At 35.2% G+C, this 20,397-nt stretch overlaps 1 pseudogene; it reads left to right on the forward strand.

Moving 5' to 3' along the window:
- LOC103270308 overlaps window positions 1-19,778 on the forward strand; it is a 65,886-nt pseudogene extending 46,108 nt beyond the window's left edge.
- Window positions 19,779-20,397: the final 619 nt, after the last annotated feature.

A 20,397-nucleotide genomic window follows, 5' to 3' on the forward strand; every position in this document is an offset into this window, starting at 1 on the left:
ATATCTAATCACTGAACATGAGGTGCAAGAAAAAGAAAGGAAACAAGAATGACTCCAAGTTTTTGAACATGGAATAGGCTAACACTATTACTGACAAAATTTTTTATTTTGTGATTTATTCCACCTGATGAACAAAAGTGAATTTGAGGGTTCCCATTTTAGGTACCATTTTTGTGAAGTGCTTGAACTCAACTGTAACAGTTAGATGCTTTCGTAATAACCTTTCTTGCCCCTAGTAAGAACCCATCAAATTACATAATAATTTGTTTATATCCTTTACGTTAGACTATAAATTTATATTTATATATCAGATACTAGCAACATATTTGTTTAATGATACTTTGAGTATGAGTATGTGTATGAGTCTATATGAGGGGAGAAGTAATTGGTTTCAGACTTGCTTAAATTGACAAAACTTTACATGTGAAAGTATCTATCAAAAAGCAAGAAATTTATAGCTAGAATCTTAAAAAATATAGGACTGGAGATATAGGCTTGGGATTTTCTGTAACAGAGCTACTAGCTATAGCTATTAATGTGGAAGAGACTTCTGAAGGAGGGAAAAATATTTTTTATGGTCTTTATGCCACAGAATCAGTGAACAAATAACATGTATAAGGCAGTAATCAAACACAAGGAATCTAACCTTTAGGAGAAAGTAAAAGCTCATTTGGAGATTCTCCTTGAGGAGAATATATACCTGGTTTCTTAAAAGACATTGATATAAAAAGCTTAAAAAATACACAAATTGGAATTCTCACCAGAATACTTAAAATTTCCAATTAGAAGACTTGTTGGTGTCAACCAAAAAATTAAACAAAACTTAGAAAAACAGGTTGCATTCCTGGATAAGTTGCATTTTTTCTTCTCTCTTAATATTTAATTTCAAAGGTGTGTTCTCATACATAGGCATACATTTACCAAAAGAACATGACCTGTACTTTGAAAATCAGAAAACATTGCTGAGAAAACTGATGATCTAAATAAATGGAGATATACCATGTTCATGGAATTTAAGGCTTAAGTTGTTAAGATAACAATTTTTCTCAAATGGATATGAATCTAAGCAAACCTAGGCAAAATCACATCAGGCTTCTCTGGTAAAAATTGATGTGCTGATAGTAAAAAAATATATAAAAATGCAAAGGACCTACAATAGCCTAAATAATTTTGAAGAATGAAGAAAAAAATTGAAGGAGTGATTTCAAGCTAAAATAATCAATACAGTGTATATTAGCATAATTGCAGATGCATATAGGTTAATGAAATGAAATAGGGAGTCCTAAATACATCCACATATATATGGTCAAATGATGTTCAAATAAAGTTCAAAGGTGAAATCTTATGAGAAAAAATATTTTATTAAATGATGTTAGCATAAATGCATGACCATATGACAAAATTTAACTTCAACTGGCTATTGAGAAAATAAAATGATGACCCGCTGAATGAGAGAAAATGTTTACAATACATATATCTGGCAAAGGACTTGTATCTAGAATATAAAAGGATTCTTACAACTCAACAATAAGAAGGGAAACAACCCAGTTTTTAAAATTGGTAAAAACACTTGAAGTGACACTTCACTAAAAAATACATAAATGGCCACTAAGCACATAAAAAGATGCTCAATATCATTAGCCATTAGTGAAATGAAAATTAAAATTACAGTGAGATACCAATAGACATTCATTAGAATGTCTAACTTTAAGAATAACACTAAGAATTGCAAGAATATAGAAACAAAAACAAAACAAATCCTTGTTCTGAGTGAAGGAAATCATACACAAAAGAGTAAATACTTATTATTCCACTAGAAAAGACAATCTAATCTATAGTGACAGAAAACAGATCAGTGATTCTCTGAGGCTGGGGCTAAGGAGAATTGACTAGAAAGGGGCACAAGAGAAACTTAAAGGGTGATGAGAACATCCTATATCTTGAGCAGCAGTGGTGATTCTATGGGTGTACATATATATTCACCAAAATTTGTCAATGCATGCCTTTAAAATGAGTCCATTTAATTGTACCATAATTATACATATATAAACTTGACTTTTGAAAAATAAAAAAGAGTGTTCTAGATACCTTAAACGTTGTTGTTCAATTTTTTCAATATAAATTTAGGAGGTAAGTAGACAGAAAACTAAGAAAGTTTTTAAAAGCTGTATTTATTTTTATTTGACACAATAATTGTACATGTTTATGTGGAACAATGTAATGTAAAGATAAAACCAGAGTAATTAGCAAATCTATGAGTTATTTTCAATTGTCATTTGTCATTTATTGGTGGCATTGCCATATCCTTGTGGTGAGGACAGTTAATTTTAAGTGAAAGGGGATTATGTAAAAACATAATACTTTTAAAATAAATATTAGTGTTGTGTAAATGCACACTTAAATTTGGGACCTCACAATCAACAATTCTCGCCATTTACTGCTTTTTTTTAATGGTAATGGACCCAACACTTTCTATTCACATTTTCTTATGCATTATCCAACACGAGAACATAAAGATCATCTGACCCAAGACAGGTTTTCTAATCTAATTGCCCAATGTACTTGTTAGGAGTGCTTTGACTTTAAGGTAAGAAGTGCAGAATGCTTTCCAAATTTGTTAATTAATAGCATCCCTAGACAAATATCTTCTTACTGCTGTGCCTGATTACTAAATCTCTCTGCTTTAAGGCAACAGATGGCTTAAGTTCTCCCAGAATTAAAAAGGAAATAATCCACAATTCCTTGTGATTCAAAGAGATAAATTTAATCAGGTTATCCTATTTTATAAGCTACAGTTATCCTAGAAAAAATAAAAGTGATCGAAATGGAAATGAATGGGTGTTATCTTCTAATTGTGTGAGTAGTGTGTAATAGTCTTTATAGTACCAGTTTATGACACAGCACTAACATAGTATCAGCATGTGCTAAAGTCAACCAAATCCTCTATCAATCTTTCTTCAAGAACTGTTTTTTTTTTTTTTTTTTTTTATGAAAAAGAAAAAGCAATCTTCCTCACTAGACTTAAAAAATAATATAAATTGCAGGGTGCCCTGAGCAGTCTTCAAAACCTCTGCTACATCTTAAGGGTCACTTGGGCCAGTGATATTTTCCAGATTAACTCAGACTATCAGTCCTATGTGCTAACAATATTTAAATATCTGTCTGAGCAACATTTTTAAAATTCATTTTTTTTAGAAATAGTATCTTGCTCTGTTGCCCAGACTGGAGTGCAATATCACAATCCTAACTCACTGTATTCACAAATTCCTGCCAAACAGTCCTTACCCTCAGCCTTCCTAATAGCGGAGACTACAGATACCACACCTGGCTAATTTATTTTATTTTATTTTTTGTAGAGCTACGGGGTCTCACTCTATTGTCCAGGCTGGTCTTGAACTCCTGACCTTAAGCAATTCTCCTATCTCAGCATAAAACTTTTTCTGATCAGTTGTATGTCAGCATGTGATACAGTCCCTTCTAGATTGGAAGCATTCTAAAAACATGAATTAAAATGTCTGAATACATTATTCTAAAAAAGCAAGTTGTTCATGGATGCTCAACAAATATATAATTATTGATAATAGTTTAACATCTGCCTGTTGTACAGAATATGCTATGTTGAACGTGGTCTTATAAAATGTATCACCAGTTTGTCCCACATTGGTATTCTCTAATATTATTCTACTCATTAAAATCTATGTTTTTGGACGGCAGGCCCTTCATAGTACAGGCTTTCCCTGCTAGGTAAGTGTTCTAGGAACCTGTGGGCATCAATGTACCACTTCCACTTAGCATTGCTGTGAGAGGGTTCATTTGGCTTCAGTGGATTCTTTTTTTTTTTTAGTAAAGATTATTTCAAGGCGAATGTCCATTTCATGATGGGTGATTTACGAGTGCACCTATCTCCACCATGCTATGTGTTCAGCAGTGTTCAACTGCTGAACACACCCTCCGTATTCACCTAATCTTGCCTCCAGTGACTTTTTTGTTGTTTCGTCATATGAAAAAAGTCCTCAAAGGGGAACAGTTTTGTGGTTTTGCTGATGTGAAAGAAATGAAATAAAAAATGGCAGAAGCACTAAAAGGCATCAAAATTGATGAGTTCAAAAACTGTTTCAAGCATTGGAAAAAGCATCTTGATGGGTGTATTGCATCAGAGTACTTTTAAGGTGACTGAAGTTTAAACATATAAGAATAATACACAAATTTTAATAAATAAATTCCAGGTTTTTTGGGATCCCCCATCATATATATAGTCACACTAGACACTTACAAAAGTAGAGCTGGTTTTATATAGAAAGATTTATATGAATTAGTCACATCTTGCCCATAATGGCATGAGTAAATTGTATCCTTTATACATGATCTGGCCTTTCCACTATATTTTCCAAGACATTATCTTTGAATTGGGATGAATTTTTAGTTTCAAAAGCACACTAATTAATAGATGTTCTTTATTATTCATGATTTAGCAATATCAAGCTGTTCTTTTATTACATTTTACAATTTTTATTTGTTTTATAACACAGAAACGGAACCAAAAGGAAAGACAAATCAAAGAAAATGACATCCAGCCTCATACCAACTGTCTACTCCATGTTCTACCCTGCTCTCACCCATCAAGATACACACAGACACAGAAACAACACCCTGATTTATAGCACATCTTTCTATATTTCTTGATAGAGAGAAGAGACATGTATGCAGCAAAGAAGGGAAGAGGGTACCTGATATTTTGATAATGTGACAAGGTTTATATTTGGATTATTTTAAGACAAGTAGAATGTGAAACAAACATCCTCATCCTATCTTTAAATCTCACCCTGTCCCTTATCTATATGCAGAAGAAAATGGAATGACAAGAAGCTCAAAGAATGAGTGTGGCATTAAGTACCATCTAACATCCATATGACATATAACTGGGGGCTACATGCTTATCACATATGATTTTCTCACAAAGAGGCATCAATCATAATTCATTTTGTTTGCTGAATGGTCATCATTCAAATTATCAAATCCCTTAAAGTTACAATTAACATACTTAATTTATCTCTACTGAAATACAGATTTAGCAATGCGATTGTGGACTCTGTCTCATTTTCTAGCAGAAAATAATTTTTAAATGACTACCTTTTTATGGGTAGGTTTCTTGATTTTCCTTACCTCAGGCTCTGAGAATGTAGTATAAGAATACTTTCTCTAACAATTTCTATAGTCGTATATATACATTATGTTTGCAATGATGTTTTGGGGGGACAAACCCATGCCTCCCCTTAAAGGTTAACTCAGTTGTACATATTTTTGAAATTCTGTTTTAATGACTATAAAAGAAATACATTTTAAAGAAAAAAATCAAGCAATACAAATATAAGCAACGTAGAAAGAGAAAGAACCATGAAGTCTGGGAGGTGCTTAGAGATAGAACTAGGTTCAACATGTTTGATATAATACACAGTCCTTGGAAGAAAAAAAAAGTGGTTTTATATTTCATAGAAATATTTGAATGTGTTTCTGCCAATATGGTCTCACAAAAACAGTTGTGTCAAATGGCCATATCAAAATGTTCTGCTTTGAGAGGGAAACTAGTAAAACACAAGAGGGAGAGTATAATGAAAGATCTAGCGAAAGAGAGGTGCTCTTGAGAGGTCTAGATTATTTTGATCAATGTTGGGAAAGCCATCAAAATAATCTAATAAGCAGCTTCATTGTAACTGAGATTTCATTCATTTTTAAAATCAATTTCTCAGCCGGGTTCAGTGACTCAGCCTGTAATCCCGCGCCTTTGGGAGGCTGAGGTGAGTGAATTGCCTGAACCACGGGTTCGAGACCCACCTGGGCAACTTGGCGAGACCTCATCTCTACAATAAATCAAAAATGAGCCGGGAGTGGTAGCGCGCGCCTGAAGTTCCAGCTACTTGGAAGGCTGAGGCGGAAGGATTGCCGGAGCCCAGCAGGTCGAGGCTGCGGTGGCCGGGAGCGGCCACTGCACTCCAGTCTGGATGACAGAGTGAGACTCCAACTCAAAAAATAAAATAAAATAAAATCAATTTCTGGGTCAGATTATAAGATGTCCCTAAGTCATATTTCAAAAATGTTATATTATATGTAAAACACATTAATTGATTCAATAACAATTCGATCCTTACTCATTGCCAGAAACTGTTCATTGCTTTTCAATACATTACATTATATAAGTATCATAGTAACCCAGAGAAGTAGTTATTACCTCATTTCATAGATTAAAAAACAAAAAACAAAACAAAACAAAACAAAACTGTAGACTTAGGGAGGTTAGAGAACTACAAGCTCGCGTGGAATTAAAATTTAGGATAGTTAGTTAGCATTGACTTATTTAGTGAAGAAATATGAACTTACTTTGCTCCACTTTCTGGAATAATTGCCATTTCTAATAAATAATATAGCAATCTTGATTGTTAACCTACTCTTTCTGTCATTTGGCAGAAAAGAGTAATCATTTGAATTGAAAGTGAAAAAAGTCTTAAACATTTATAAATTATTAGAAAAATAACAGCAATGCAATTATATTGCAAGATTTCTACACATGTAAAATGATACACTTGCTTTCCATAGTGATTGGGGTTTTATTTTTCAGCAAAGATATGTCAATATTGAACCACAGAAAAGTAACTGATTGCATTATAACCGAAAGCTAAAGGTGTATTACACAACTGAACATATTTAATCTATGCTCTCTTTTAAAACAGTTATTTGCATCAGAATATCTTTAACAGTCCTCACACCTACCACCAGATAATCCAAAATAAGTCATATCATTTTTCAATTTTGGTAGTTGGTTTGTTTTATACATGAGGTTGTGAAAAACAGAAATCTCAGTTTAAAAAATTATAATATAAAAAATGTGTGGGTGCTAGTAACTTTACTTAATTTTTTAATTAAATATATGTGTACACTGTTCCTAGATGACATCTTTATGATAATTTATAAAACAGCATTAATATAATAAATACAATTCTCTAAATTCTGATCTCATTCATGTATTTAATTTATTCTAGTGTCTAGGATAAAACAACTTCACAAATTAAATGTATACTTTCACCTTGATGAACAGTACCACGCAGATTTACTCCAATGCATTTTGATTTAGCCATAATTATCAAACATATTTTCCACATTTATTTAAAAGCTTTGTAATGTAGTAGTTAAAAACAGGCAGATGTACATTTGAATATTGGCTCTGTCACTGAATAGCTGGTGTGACACTGGAGAAGCTATTTAACATCTCTGAGGTTGGGTTTCTTCCTCCATAAAAATGGGGATAAAAATAACTATCACACAATGTTGCTCTGAAGGTGCAATTAAATAAGTTTACGTATGTGAAAGTGTTTGGCCCAGCGAAGGCACTAAGTGCATGTAAGTATTTTTCTCTTCTTAAAATATTACATGACTAATTTGGAATTGGGTAGTTCCAAGTATTCAAGTAAAAAGGCTTATCTCTGTGTTTTAATTTAACTATCCCATATAAGCAACCAATTTTCAATGTTGTTTGAAATCACAATTAGTATAAAAATGCACTCTGGCTATTATTTGTCAGTTGTTACAAGATACAAGAATTCAGTGACATGCATTAAGGCTAGGACAAAATAATCAGGATTTGCTTAAAAAATGACTATGACTGTGTATGTAGTTGAAAGGATGGTAATAATAAAAATGAATTCTGAGTCATTCGATTCATCTTCTAGCTTTTCCATTGTTTAAAAAGATAGATAAAATAATAATTACACAAATCACTTGGGTGTTGTGCTGAGAGAATAAGATTAGGAAGGAACTTTATTATCAATCTACAAATGTGTCATAAAAGTACAAAATCATTTTATTGCTTTTCTTTTTCAAGAAACCATCATGCTAGTCATATGTGTTTTCTGCCATCCACAATACATAAGAATATATTTTCGGTATTTTCAATTAATTAACAAGCCAGGTAAGTAAAAGGAAGAATTTCTCATGTCCAAACTTAAAGTTTGTCAGAGATCAAGGCAATTTTTCTTTAAATCCATGTTTAAAAAACAAGTCGGTTGCTTCATGTATGTGTCTCTTTGTCTAACCTAGTGAATTGTAGACATCTTAGAACGAAAATAACTTCTCAGCTTCTTTTGACAGTTGGTGCGTATTTTTGTCTGCAGTATACAAATTAACCAACGTCCTGGCACAAAAGTGTTACTTGTTTTAAAGAAGAGGTTAAAATAGCCCTTAGTACTTATTTCAAAAGGACACTTCACTGCCCTCAGGATAAACAACAGTGTTACTGATGGCCTGTGCAATTAGAAACAAATTTCTGCATCATCTGGTCACGTCATGGAAAAGGCTAGTCAAGATACTGTGAAAAGTAAATGTCAAACTTATTATTAAAATGGAATGTATGGTTGTTGAATTGCACTGGCTCACATCTGAAGAATTCTAGGTGAGATCAACATACTACCTTAAATAAGTGTGTTTCTTTAAACCTGTTAAGAAATCAAAACATAACCTCATTAGGCTTGGCTGATAATAGATTAGCGGAGAAATAACTTTAAACAAATATCCAGTACAGTCTCAGACAATTTTGTACCTAATCTCTTAGAACTTATTTTTAAATATTTGGAAGTCCAGTTCTATGATTAACTTTTTAAACAAAAATCTCTGTTAAAAATAACCTATCTCTTGCTACACTTGAACCAATACCCTCTTATCTGTCTCATGTCCAAATTTGAAGAAAATAAGGGAGTAGCACTTACAGATTCAAAATGACAGTTTGAGGTTTACCTTTTCCACAGGAAAGAGGTCCAAGGCTTTAGATTATTCACCTCTTCTGGCAGCATATAGACACATGCCTTGCTGCCCTGCTTTTGCCAGTGCATGGCAGAGTGCCTTACCCTTCCTTGCCCAGCTGTTCCAATTACTTCCATGTCTTAAATTTCCCCTTCACAGCGACCTTGATGTGTCTGTCTAATGTACAGCTGCACTTTCTTGAGTAGGCAGGTTCCTCCCACAACATAGTAACTTAGTGGTATAGAATCAATACATTATAAGAATCGTTTGACTCACTTTAGAGGAAGGCAGTTAAACTTGACATCTGTAGTCACGATTCTTTACTTCCTAACCAACAAGAAACTTTAACATATCAAAAGATATGAAAAACATATCAAAAGATGCCATTCAAATGCTATGATTACAAATAAATAATTCCTATCACCACCCTCTACACCAATCCCGAAGCATTGCTTTTTTCCCTTCATCTTACACCAAAATATATTTTTTTAAATGGTTTAAACTGGCTGTTTCTAAACTTCTACTTCAATGCACACTAAGTCTTCAGAAATAATTATTCATAGCAAACTAATTTATGTGTAATGTGAGTCTAGGAGATTATCACACTTATCTTACCATTTATTTGAAAATACTTTATTCCAGGAAGACTCCTTCTGTGTCACATTTAATTGCCTTTGAAGCTCCTGCCATTTGAATCTGTCTTCTGGAACATGCATTTCATCATTATTTTTTAGCCTTGTTACATCAATCACCACAACTGCTATAGAAGATTTCTGGGCTGTGAAGTGATAATTTGTTCCAGTGGTATTAATGAGGCAAGCAGTGGTCTTGAGGGAGGTGACAGCCCATTGCTTTACAGACAGCATCAGATTAAGGTGCTGGACTATATACATGGCTTTAAGCGTATACTCTAAAGCCTTTGAAGCGTTTTATAACTTCCCTTATCAAACTTAACATAGAAGAGGTACCTCCGACACCTTATCTACAATGTGCTAGGCATATCTAATCACCAAGAGGGGGAGTATTAATAGTGTTACTCAACTTACCTTGAGTTACAGACACATCAGAGAAACTTTGTACTGCTACCAATTTGAAGGTTCCCTGCTGCCTTATAAGCTCTGAATTGGTCTATTTCCACTACCATGGTTGTAATGGCATGTCCCTAGCCACAGAAAAGTCTAATTCCCTGAAGTGCAGCCAATGAAAACTTGTATTTCTGGGAATTAAGTCCCAGAACTAGGAATACCGATTTGTTGGTGTTATAATACCATGCCCATGAATACTGCCTCTAGGAAGCAGTGCATCTGGAAACAACAGATGGTACATGTGGAAATGGGTTGGATGGAGTATTTTAATACCCACACATCTCTAATTCAGTTCTACAAGTCTGATTTCAATGTTTTCTCAGATTATAGGGTGTTTCGGATTGGTAAAACAGGCTTGATCTATATTATTGTTACTATCACCACTGCCAGATGAAAACCTAACATAATATCATTGTCTATGAACTCTCTTTTGGCCACACATATACAAACCTGCAACAATTCTGACTTGGCTTTTAAACATGGAACAGATCAGTCAAGTGCACTTCCCTACCCCTTTACCATCAACCACAGAATGAAAATTTATTTTAACCTGAAATTATCCTAGAGTGCTCCTCTCTGTAATATAGGAAGGAAACATTTAAGCCATTTCACGCTCTGTCTAAACAGTTTATCCCCCACCAACCATCTTCAAAAGCTTCCAGGACTACTGTAGTACTGGAGAAATTCAAATTAATATGGTAGGAGGACAATTTTGTTAGGAAAAAATGATTCCTTTTTGTGCTTAAGAAAGGCTGAATTAAATTGTCTTTAGGATATGTTGGCATTTTAAGAAACACACCATCTGAGTGAAATGAAGATAACTTTTAGAAGCTTGGATTTTCATATTCTGTAGTTTGTTAATGCAGCGTAGCTAGAATTAGGATAGCATTGTGCTATCTATCAAATGAAAATGAAATCTCAAGTAAAATATGAGAATAGATAAAATTATGTTTGCTTATTGAACATTGTAAAACAACCAGCACACCATTTAATGTGCTACAATGGAGAGGTGACCTGATTCAGGTGGCTATAAAGTCCTCCAAGACCCAACAAACAAGTGCAGCCTATTGCAATTTAGTTCATCACTGAGAAAGGGAAATCTCCCATCCCTCCTATCCTGGATCACACTAGAAAATTCTAAGCTCGATGGGAAGCAGTATCTTAGTTTCTGACCTTCCAACTTGTGTTCAATATGGACACATGAATTTAAATTTAAATTCTGAGATGAGTATATATAGTCACTCTAGACAGTACAGTCTCCCTTGTAAATAGGTAGTTCTGCAGAGAAAGGCAAGGGAAGGCCATCCCCTAAGCACATTCAAAGTATCTCTATGCTAATGAAAGAAAAAACCCTATGGAGAATAAGCTAGTATGATCAAGTATACATAAGATTGCATATAACAGACAGCATTCAACCCCTCCACTAAAAACTTGTTATTCTTGTTTGTCCTCCCCTTTCCTTTTTTCCCCTTCTTTCCTTTCTTCTTTTCTTTCTTCCTTTAGCACAAAGTATATATGATTAAACACAATATTTGATCTATTACTTAGTCAAACTTAGTGTTTTGCTAAAACATCTTTGAGGGATGGTCAAACATCTCAAACATTCAGCATAGTAATGAAATAATATTCTTACCTCTAGTTCAGAAAGAATAGCACAGTGATTAAAAGCAAGCCTCTGAAGCTAGACTGAGTTCCAATTCAAATTACTAGTAGTGTGACATTGAGCAAATTACCCCTTTCTTCATTGGCAAAACAGGAATAATGATGGTACCTACCTCTCTGAATTACTGTGAAGATTAAAGAGTGTACTAGATACTGCTAATGCTCCACTATCTATGTTACACCATACTCCTCTTCCTGGGCACATAGGCTGACTGCATTTCTCAGCTGTTTAGCATGGCCATGTGATTAAGTTCTTGCTGATGAAAACTGGTCACATGTCACTTCTAGGCATGGCCCATAAAAACCGCCCAAGTGCAATCCTTACTTTCTTTACCCATTCACAGGCTAAATGGAGATGACTGCTAAGATTCAGAGGAGTCAAGGTCACAAGATAGAAAGAACCTAGATCTTAAATAATTACATGGAGAAATCTCCCTCTCAATGACCCCAATTCGATTGTAAAGTGAAAATCACTATATATATATATAGTGATATGTCATAGAAATATTTGTGTAATACAATAAGATAACTTATTTAAAGTACTTATCACAGTACCTGACAGCCCCATACAAAAGTGTTCAATGAAAGTTAGTTATTATAAACCTTATTGTGGTGATGCTGTCGGTGTTTGTGGAGGACTGAATGTCTGTGTCCCCATCCCCCAAACTCATATATTGAAGTCCTTACCCCTAGTGTGACTGTATTTGGATACAGGGCTTCTAAATAAGTAATTAAGGTTAAAGAAGGTTATAAATAAGGCCCCAATTAGAGTTCCTATAAGAAGAGACTCCAGGGACCTGCTCTCTTTCTACATACATACATATGCCCCTAGGAAAGGCCATGTGAGGACAAAATGAGAAGGCGGCTATCTACAAGTCAGGACAAGTGCCCTCATCCGAATCTGAACTGGACAGAAATTTGATGTTGGCCTTCTAGACTCCAGAACTGTGAAAAATACATTTCTGTTTGTTATAGCAGCCCAAGCTAACTAAGACAGGGTTCATAAAGAAGGTCCTACAAGAGAGTGTAAGAAACAAAGTATTTGAGAGATTTTGTATTACTGAAGAAAAATTTGAGGAAGGTCCATTTATGCTGAATATTAAACAGGAAATATGAGATACTTTTCAAAGGTCATTGTTGTTATACATATTAGCCCTTTGTCATTAGAAAATATTGTCCATGATCAAGACTGAGTAAAACCGAAACTTCTCTTCATCCCTGCTGCCCACCTACCTTAATACAGCAATTCAAAAAGAGATGCCTATACACAGGCAAAATACTAGGCTCAAGTAAAAGCAACAACCCACCACATGTTTAAAACTGTATGAAGCCACCAGCTAACCTCCAGAATTCCCCCTTAGTTATCTCAGCTACCTAGCTAATAACGTATTTTCCTTCTGATTTGACTGAAGATCAAGTTTCCCAGACCTGACTGTGGCTTCCCTCTAGGCTTACATTCTCCTTCTCTACCTCACTTTAGAGGTTTTCACAAACACACATGAGGTATTTCAGATAAAAGCATCTAGATCTCTTCACTTCAGACCATGCTTCTGCAGATAGGCTCAGAGCTCCCTTTCTCCATTTCAATCCCTCATCAGCAAGACTTAGACTTCTAATACCATCAAACAACACAATAAAGTACTTTACATTTATTTTCTCTATTTCTACATTATCTTTGACCCTCTGAAATTTTATTTCCAGTGCCATGCTACTGAAGCCAATGGCCTCCAAAAAGACAAGCCCAATGGCTTTTTAGTTTTCACCTTTCTTTTCCCCTTTGAAGAAACTGACACTAATGACCACTTTCGGTTTTTGTTTTTGTTTTTGTTTTTGAATTGGAGTCTCACTCTGTCGCCCAGACTGGAGTGCAGTGGCTACTCCCGGCCACCGCAGCCTCGACCTGCTGGGCTCTGGTGATCCTTCCGCCTCAGCCTTCCGAGTAGCTGGAACTACAGGCGCGTACTACCACGCCCGGCTAATTTTTTAAATTTATTGTAGAGAGGAAGTCTCACCAAGTTGCCCAGGCGGGTCTCGAACTCGCGGGCTTAGGCAATCCACTCATCTCAGCCTCCCAAAGCGTGGGATTACAGGCTGAGCCACCGAGCCCGGCTTTAATGACCACTTTCTTAGAAAGAATATCCAGTCTGCAAACACCTTCTTTGTCCCTGTATTTCTTCTAACACTAACATTCTCCTCTACTCAATTATTTTCATTTTCAAGAACCACTTGAAAATACTGCACACACTGACATAAGACCTCTAACGCTAAACACAAAATCATTAGACAAATGAAATTATGTACTAGCATCGTATAACTCTTTATAGTTGAATAGAATTTTACATTTCACAGGTAATTTTTAATATATCTTAATAAACCTATGAATAGGCAGGACAGAAATGATGAATCTGAGTTTATATATAAGAAAACTGAGGGCTGGACATATTCAGTGTTTTGCCCAAAGTCATCTGACTGCTAAGATTCTCTTTACCATATCACAACTAAAATTTCAAGGATGTATTTGCAGAGGAAGTTTGAATATTAAAAAAAAAAAAAACAATAGACACATCCTCTAAACTCACCTGTTTAACTTTATCACCATTTAAATTTTGGTTTTTCTAAATTATTATATAACTGCTCAAAACAGAAGTAAAAGTTAAAATCAAAGAGCAAAATGCTAGGCAATCATAGTGTTATCAATGACAAGGTTCATTATCTTGATTAATGATATAAGAACAGCAAGCAAATTTGGCATAATTACGTAAAAATTAATTACCTTAGACAATATCAAGTGTTCACATGAAGACTTGTCCCCTTAGGTGATAGTATTTTATATTTTTATGATTATAGAAAAAACAAAATTAGAACACATACTATAAAATGGCTTATTTTGGATATACTTTACTGAGATTAGTTTTTAAAAGATAGTTTTAAATTCAACTTTTAAGTCGGTTTGACTTTACATTCATTTCATTTTGGTCATTCTTCTATTCGTTCAATGAACATTTATCAGACACCCATTATGTGCCAGTCACTGTTCTGGATGACAGGAATGCAATAATGAATAAAACAAAGTCCTTGTTTTCATGGAGCCTTCATTCTAGAGGGTACAGGGGAGGCACACAATAAATAAATAAGCAATTAAAATATAAAGTATGTCAGAGTTCAATAGGTGCTGTGGAGAAAAATAAAGCAACAGCAGAGGGCTAAGGAGTACTAAAGGGGTAAGGCCTCACCAATAAAATGACATTTTAGAAGAAAACTGAAGAAATTAAACTTTCAAACAAGTAAAACACACAGGAATAAAGGATTTTATTAATTCACCTCATTTGAATTAACTTACTACAGAAATTTCTTCAAAATGGTATTATTTAAAGAAATAATCAATCATCTTGTTCGACTACTATTAAATACTAAACTGCTGTGCTTAACACACACACACAAATTCTTTCCTCATAGGCTCTGGTTTAATATTTCATGTCTCACGTTCTCATGTATCTTTCTCTAAAAGACAGCTTTACTGATGCACTGGTCTAAACATATGTTTATAGAGATCCCTCACATGTATATTAAGAAGCTCCTGCCACCTAGTGAATAAAGAGAACAATGCTTTGGTTAAGGTATAAACTACCCCAGTGGGTCAGAAGTCTGTCTCAGAATGTGGAAATTTTCTGCACAGAACTTAAGAGTTTCACCTGTGTGAAAAGGGTTAAATTTTCATCAACTCTTGTCCAATAGTTTTATATATTGGACTTCAATATTTATGAAGGTCACTCACGCTTGAAACCAGGGATTTCTCAGGTGACAGGCATCTGGCTGGCTCCCCTTGGAGACTGAATCAGTGTAAATGGTGACTGATTACTAGACAAACAAGTAAAAAGAATCATATTTACTGTCATTCTTAGATTAAAATGAGAGCCAAACCAACAATCATAGAGATGAATTTATCAGGCTAATTCACCTCCATCTGGCTTACAAAAAGTTACCATTCTTGTACATCTAGACATGTTGCAGTCTTTAATGTTCAGAGGGTTGCATAGAGTTGAGTATTTTGTTGAGTGCTGCTGTGTTGAATAGCCCTAGGAAGCAAGATCAAAGTTCATACAAATGATGTGAAATTGAGTTAAAGTGGCCTAATAGGATAGTTTCACACAGCATTTGCATGATTTGAGCAATATTTGGAAATCCATGGAGCATGACTCACTTGACAGTTGTGGTGATTTGAGTGTCCAACACATTTAGTTAATTAATGTAATACTTCAATGCTTGGTCATTTTTTGTATCCCATAGACCATGGAACTCATTCTATTGAGTTATTAAAACATATGAACATTCTGGGCTGAACATGTTTTTTATTGCATGTACATAGCTTTAGAACTAGTTTTCAAACTTCTTTGAGTCAGAACCTGGATCTATTATACAAGCTCTACATACTGGTTTTCTCAAACAGAGTCTAATGAAAGCCTTTCTGTCAATCCCATTGAGTGGTCACATGGGGTTCTATTCTCCACAATCTAGTGAATTTAGGGTTGCAGAAAGCGTCATTGTAAGGCAGAGCACACTGAATGTGGCATCTGAGACAACTGTTGGCCAGTGGGCTCTAAACCATACCTCTTAATATAACTCTCAATTTATCTTCATTTTAAATTTTGCTTTCCCTTATTTTTCTGATGGCCTATCTTTTCATCTATTTACACATGTTGACTTTCTCTGGCTCCATTACTCTTACCACTACTAGGAGGTACCATGACGTAGAGCGCTTTGGTTTCTGACACATCTGAATTATGACGATAGTGATGATGAAGATGATAATGAGTACAAAGCAGACATATTTCTTTGAGCACTTAGAGTCTGATAAATGACTTACACACATTATCTTCTTAAATAGTCACAAAATTCCTATGATTGACTAGAGGTACTATTATTACTCCTATTTTATTGTTTAAGTAGTTATCCCAAGGTCATACAGCTCATCTGCCTCTGATTCCAGAGCCCTAATTCTTAACCGCAATGCTTAAATGAATTACATAACCTCTCTGAGCTCTTGTCTACTCAACTGTAAACTGAAGATGATCATGTATACACACTCATAACATGACTATGAATATCAAAAGTATAAAACTGGTGAGTGACTTTATCTTCCATTTTTCTCTCTCCTTTCGTAGGAAGTCAGGCCACTGGTAACTCTCCAGTTATCACTGAGAACTTAGTTTTGTCAAACTGAAATACAGCCATAACTCTGTTCCTGAATTGACTGCCCCAGAGTTTTAGAACATCCTCTCTACACCCCACCCCTGGCCCTAAGGTTCCAAATGATACGCTCTGGATCATTACTCCAGCATCATAATAATCCTTGATGCTGGTTTGCATAGAGGCACAATGCCATCAAGAGCAGTTAGCAGCTTGTTAAGCATCCCTTAAATTCTTTGTCTCCTCGTCTCTCACTCACTCCAAAGCTTATAGTTGTATCTGTTTATCAGGTTACTGTTGACACTGTTCAGAAATAGTATTGTTGTCCCAGATGACATCAGTATAGTGCCCAATGTCATCAAACTAGAAGCCTAAGGTAAATTCCTGCAGCTAAGGGGTTGACTACTTTTCTTGCAGAAAATTTAAAAATAAATAAAAATTGCAATCCTTAAAAACAAAACAAAAAAAGATGGACTGATTTGGTACTTACCAATGAACAGATTCACCCTTCATTGGAGTTTACCAAAATCTAAGATTCCTTTCTCAAAAGTTTATTGCCCTTAGGGACCAAAAGATTAGAAAAAAAGTTCTTTTCAGACATGAATTGGTTTCCTCAGTTGTAAATGCTAAAAGTCACTTTGTTTGAAGTCAGCTTGTTTTTTTTTTTTGTATTTCATTGCCAAAAAACAGGGAATCCTAAGAAAAAGTTCAGATACACTGCAACCCTGAGACACTAGATATGATTTGACCTTCAAATGACATCAGTCTGTGTTGCAACACCCATAGTCTGAAGCAGCCTGTCCCACCTGAGGGAGCAGCTCAAACCAGTATTCCTGATCCAAATACATGAGAACAACTGTTTAAAATCATGGGGAGAGGAAGGAATAGATTTTCACCATGGCTGTGGGCATGGTGGGCATGCCTACTTGTTTGACTTTAAGACAAAACTCTATTTCCTGTTTCCTTTTGCCTGAAATGAACTCTGACCAATTTCTTGTTTGCTTGGACTCCACTCCTTCTTGTGCCCTTTTGCCATGCTTGATCCTTTGGATGCATTTCCCCAGTCTACATGTAACCATCAGGTTCAGTTTGTGCCCCAACATAGCTTGATCTCTCATAATAGCACCTACCTCTCCTGAAACTCCCAGTTATGAGACAGGTCAGCTGATTTTGCCTGACACCCTGATCCCAAGTTTGCTCTCCAAGATCATGTATCATCCTGTCGTTCTGCAGTGATCCACACAACCTGGCAGTCACTCTTAAACTTGAACACTCAGAGGGCAGAAAATGTGTCTCTGTAATTCTCTTGGCATAGCACACATGCAGTTAAGTGCTTTTTGATTATGATAACTGAATGTGCTCAAAAGTTCTTATAATGGAAACAAATTAAGTCCCTTCACGATGAAATTTATGAAAGCCTAGCAGATTAATACTACCTCATGGTGGTGGATGAAAATGCCTTTTCAGCAGTAGTTGAAATGAATCACCCTAAACTAACAGGGCAATCTCTTTAAGAACAGGTGGAAGAGGAAAGTGGATGAGGGAGGAAAACTACAGAAGGCCCTTAAGAGAAAAAAACACAGAAATCTGCAGCATCCAAACAAAAATCTTACTCACACCCACTACTTTCAACCTTCTTTATCTTGATTCATTTCAGATAGTACAATTTCTTTCAAAAGATGAGGAGAAAAAAAATGGCTGTGGGTGTGTATCCTATGAACAATGGTTGCACAATGTTTTTTCTTTTTAATCACTAAAGTTGCTGGGTTTCCTTCGTAACATAACTTTTTTTCAAAACTGAAATTATATAATGCCCAAAGTAAAAAAGAAGATCACTCTGTGTGATCTGCTGTGATTTTAGCTCCCTGGAGATAGGAACATTTCTAACATAGACCTATAAAGCACCTTCTGCATTACTGGCTTTCAAATGTTTTGCAGCAATGATTGAAAGAAATTGGATAGGAACTTTAAAACTTAAAGTTCTCATTACAATCGTAATTGGTTGCATGTAGGATTTTAGATTAACAGGATGACTACTAAATGATGTCTATCAAACCTTTGGGCTAATTATCTTTTCTTCCTCTGAATATGCATCACTTTTGCCAACACCAAAAATCATATAAAGCATGTTTCTATAAGCTTGGCACTGCATTAATAGGACCTCTACAAGTGAAGTTATACAACAAAAAACAAAGGAAATTTTGGATTGAAGTTATTAACGTTGCAGTGAATTTTAATACTCTTCTACCTTGGTACTTTTCAAGAATATTCAAAGGATTAGTGATATACTTTTACTGAAAAGACAGGTGTAGCATAACACATGTCCCTGAGCTTTAGGAGAGTTCAACTTTATGGTGTCCCATATTCTTCTCAATAAAGGTAGTTCATAAAATGTAAAACTAAATATAATTTAATTTTTATGCCTCCATATATCTTATCTTATAAATCAGAGTACAAATCTGAAAAAATTATTTGTTGGACCATGTGTCCCAATTTTTTGTTTGGAATATATAAAGATCAAAGGTCAATTTTGCAGATGCTGCTGCCTCGAGTCCTTTTCCACCAGCCGTGGTCAAATCTATCGTGTTTTCCGACATTGTCATCAACAGCTTGCCCTTGGGCCTCATCTTCGAGCTGTTGGCAAAGTTGCAAAGACAGCAGAAAACTTTCATGCTCTGAGCACTGGAGAGAAAGGAATTTGTTATAAGAGCTCCTGCTTTCACAGAATTATTTCAAAGTTTAGGTGCCAGGGTGGCGATTTCACACACCATAATGGTTCTGGTGGCAAGTCCATCTATGGGGAGAAATTTGATGATGAGAAACTTCATCCTGAAGCATACAGGCCCTGGCATCTTGTCCATGACAATTGCTGGACCCAACACCAATAGTTCCCAGTTTTTCATCTGCACTACCAAGACTGAATGGTTGGCTGGCAAGCACGTGGCCATTGGCAAGGTGAAAGAGGGCATGAAAGTTGTGCAAACCATGGAGGACTTTGGGTCCAAGAATGGCAAGACCAGCAAGAAGATCACCATTGCTGACTGTGGACAACTCTAACAAATTTGATTTGTTTTATCTTAACTACCAGACCATTCCTTCTATAGCTCAGGAAAGCATCCCCCATCCCATTTGCTCACACTATCCTATAATTTTTATGCTCTCGTTGCAATTCTTTTTATTCCATATTTTTCTTATTCGCTTCCATGCTTAGTTGGATTGCAAAGAAATAAAAATTAATAAAAACAACAACAAAAAGGAATCACAGGTCTAGGTAAATAGGTCTAAGTTCTGCTATTATGTCTTAAAGGTTTGAGATGCTACAATATAAGTTATTTGCTTTAATTTGAGATTAGTTTTTATTTTTATGGTTAGTCTTTGAAACATAAGGATCAGAAGACAGGTTGCTAAAAATCTAAGTATGAGAATCAAGATTCCTTTTAAATGACACCCTTGACTCAATTGTTTAACTCTGGATGTGAGGGAAACATTTTCTGGTCCTGAGGGAAAAGGAAAGAAAGGCTTCTGAGGGAGCAACTGAGTTAATTATTGGGCAGGGGAAGAAGGACTGTCAAGGTTTTATAAGTTCAAAAATCAATTCTAATACTGCTAATAATATTATTTAATCTACTATGTAGTCTTTATTATCTTGACATATACTTTCATTTGCATCATGTTC

Source organism: Carlito syrichta, unplaced genomic scaffold (assembly GCF_000164805.1).
Source record: "Carlito syrichta isolate Samal-C Ts95f unplaced genomic scaffold, Tarsius_syrichta-2.0.1 Scaffold309787, whole genome shotgun sequence".
Taxonomy (NCBI): Eukaryota; Metazoa; Chordata; class Mammalia; order Primates; family Tarsiidae; genus Carlito; species Carlito syrichta.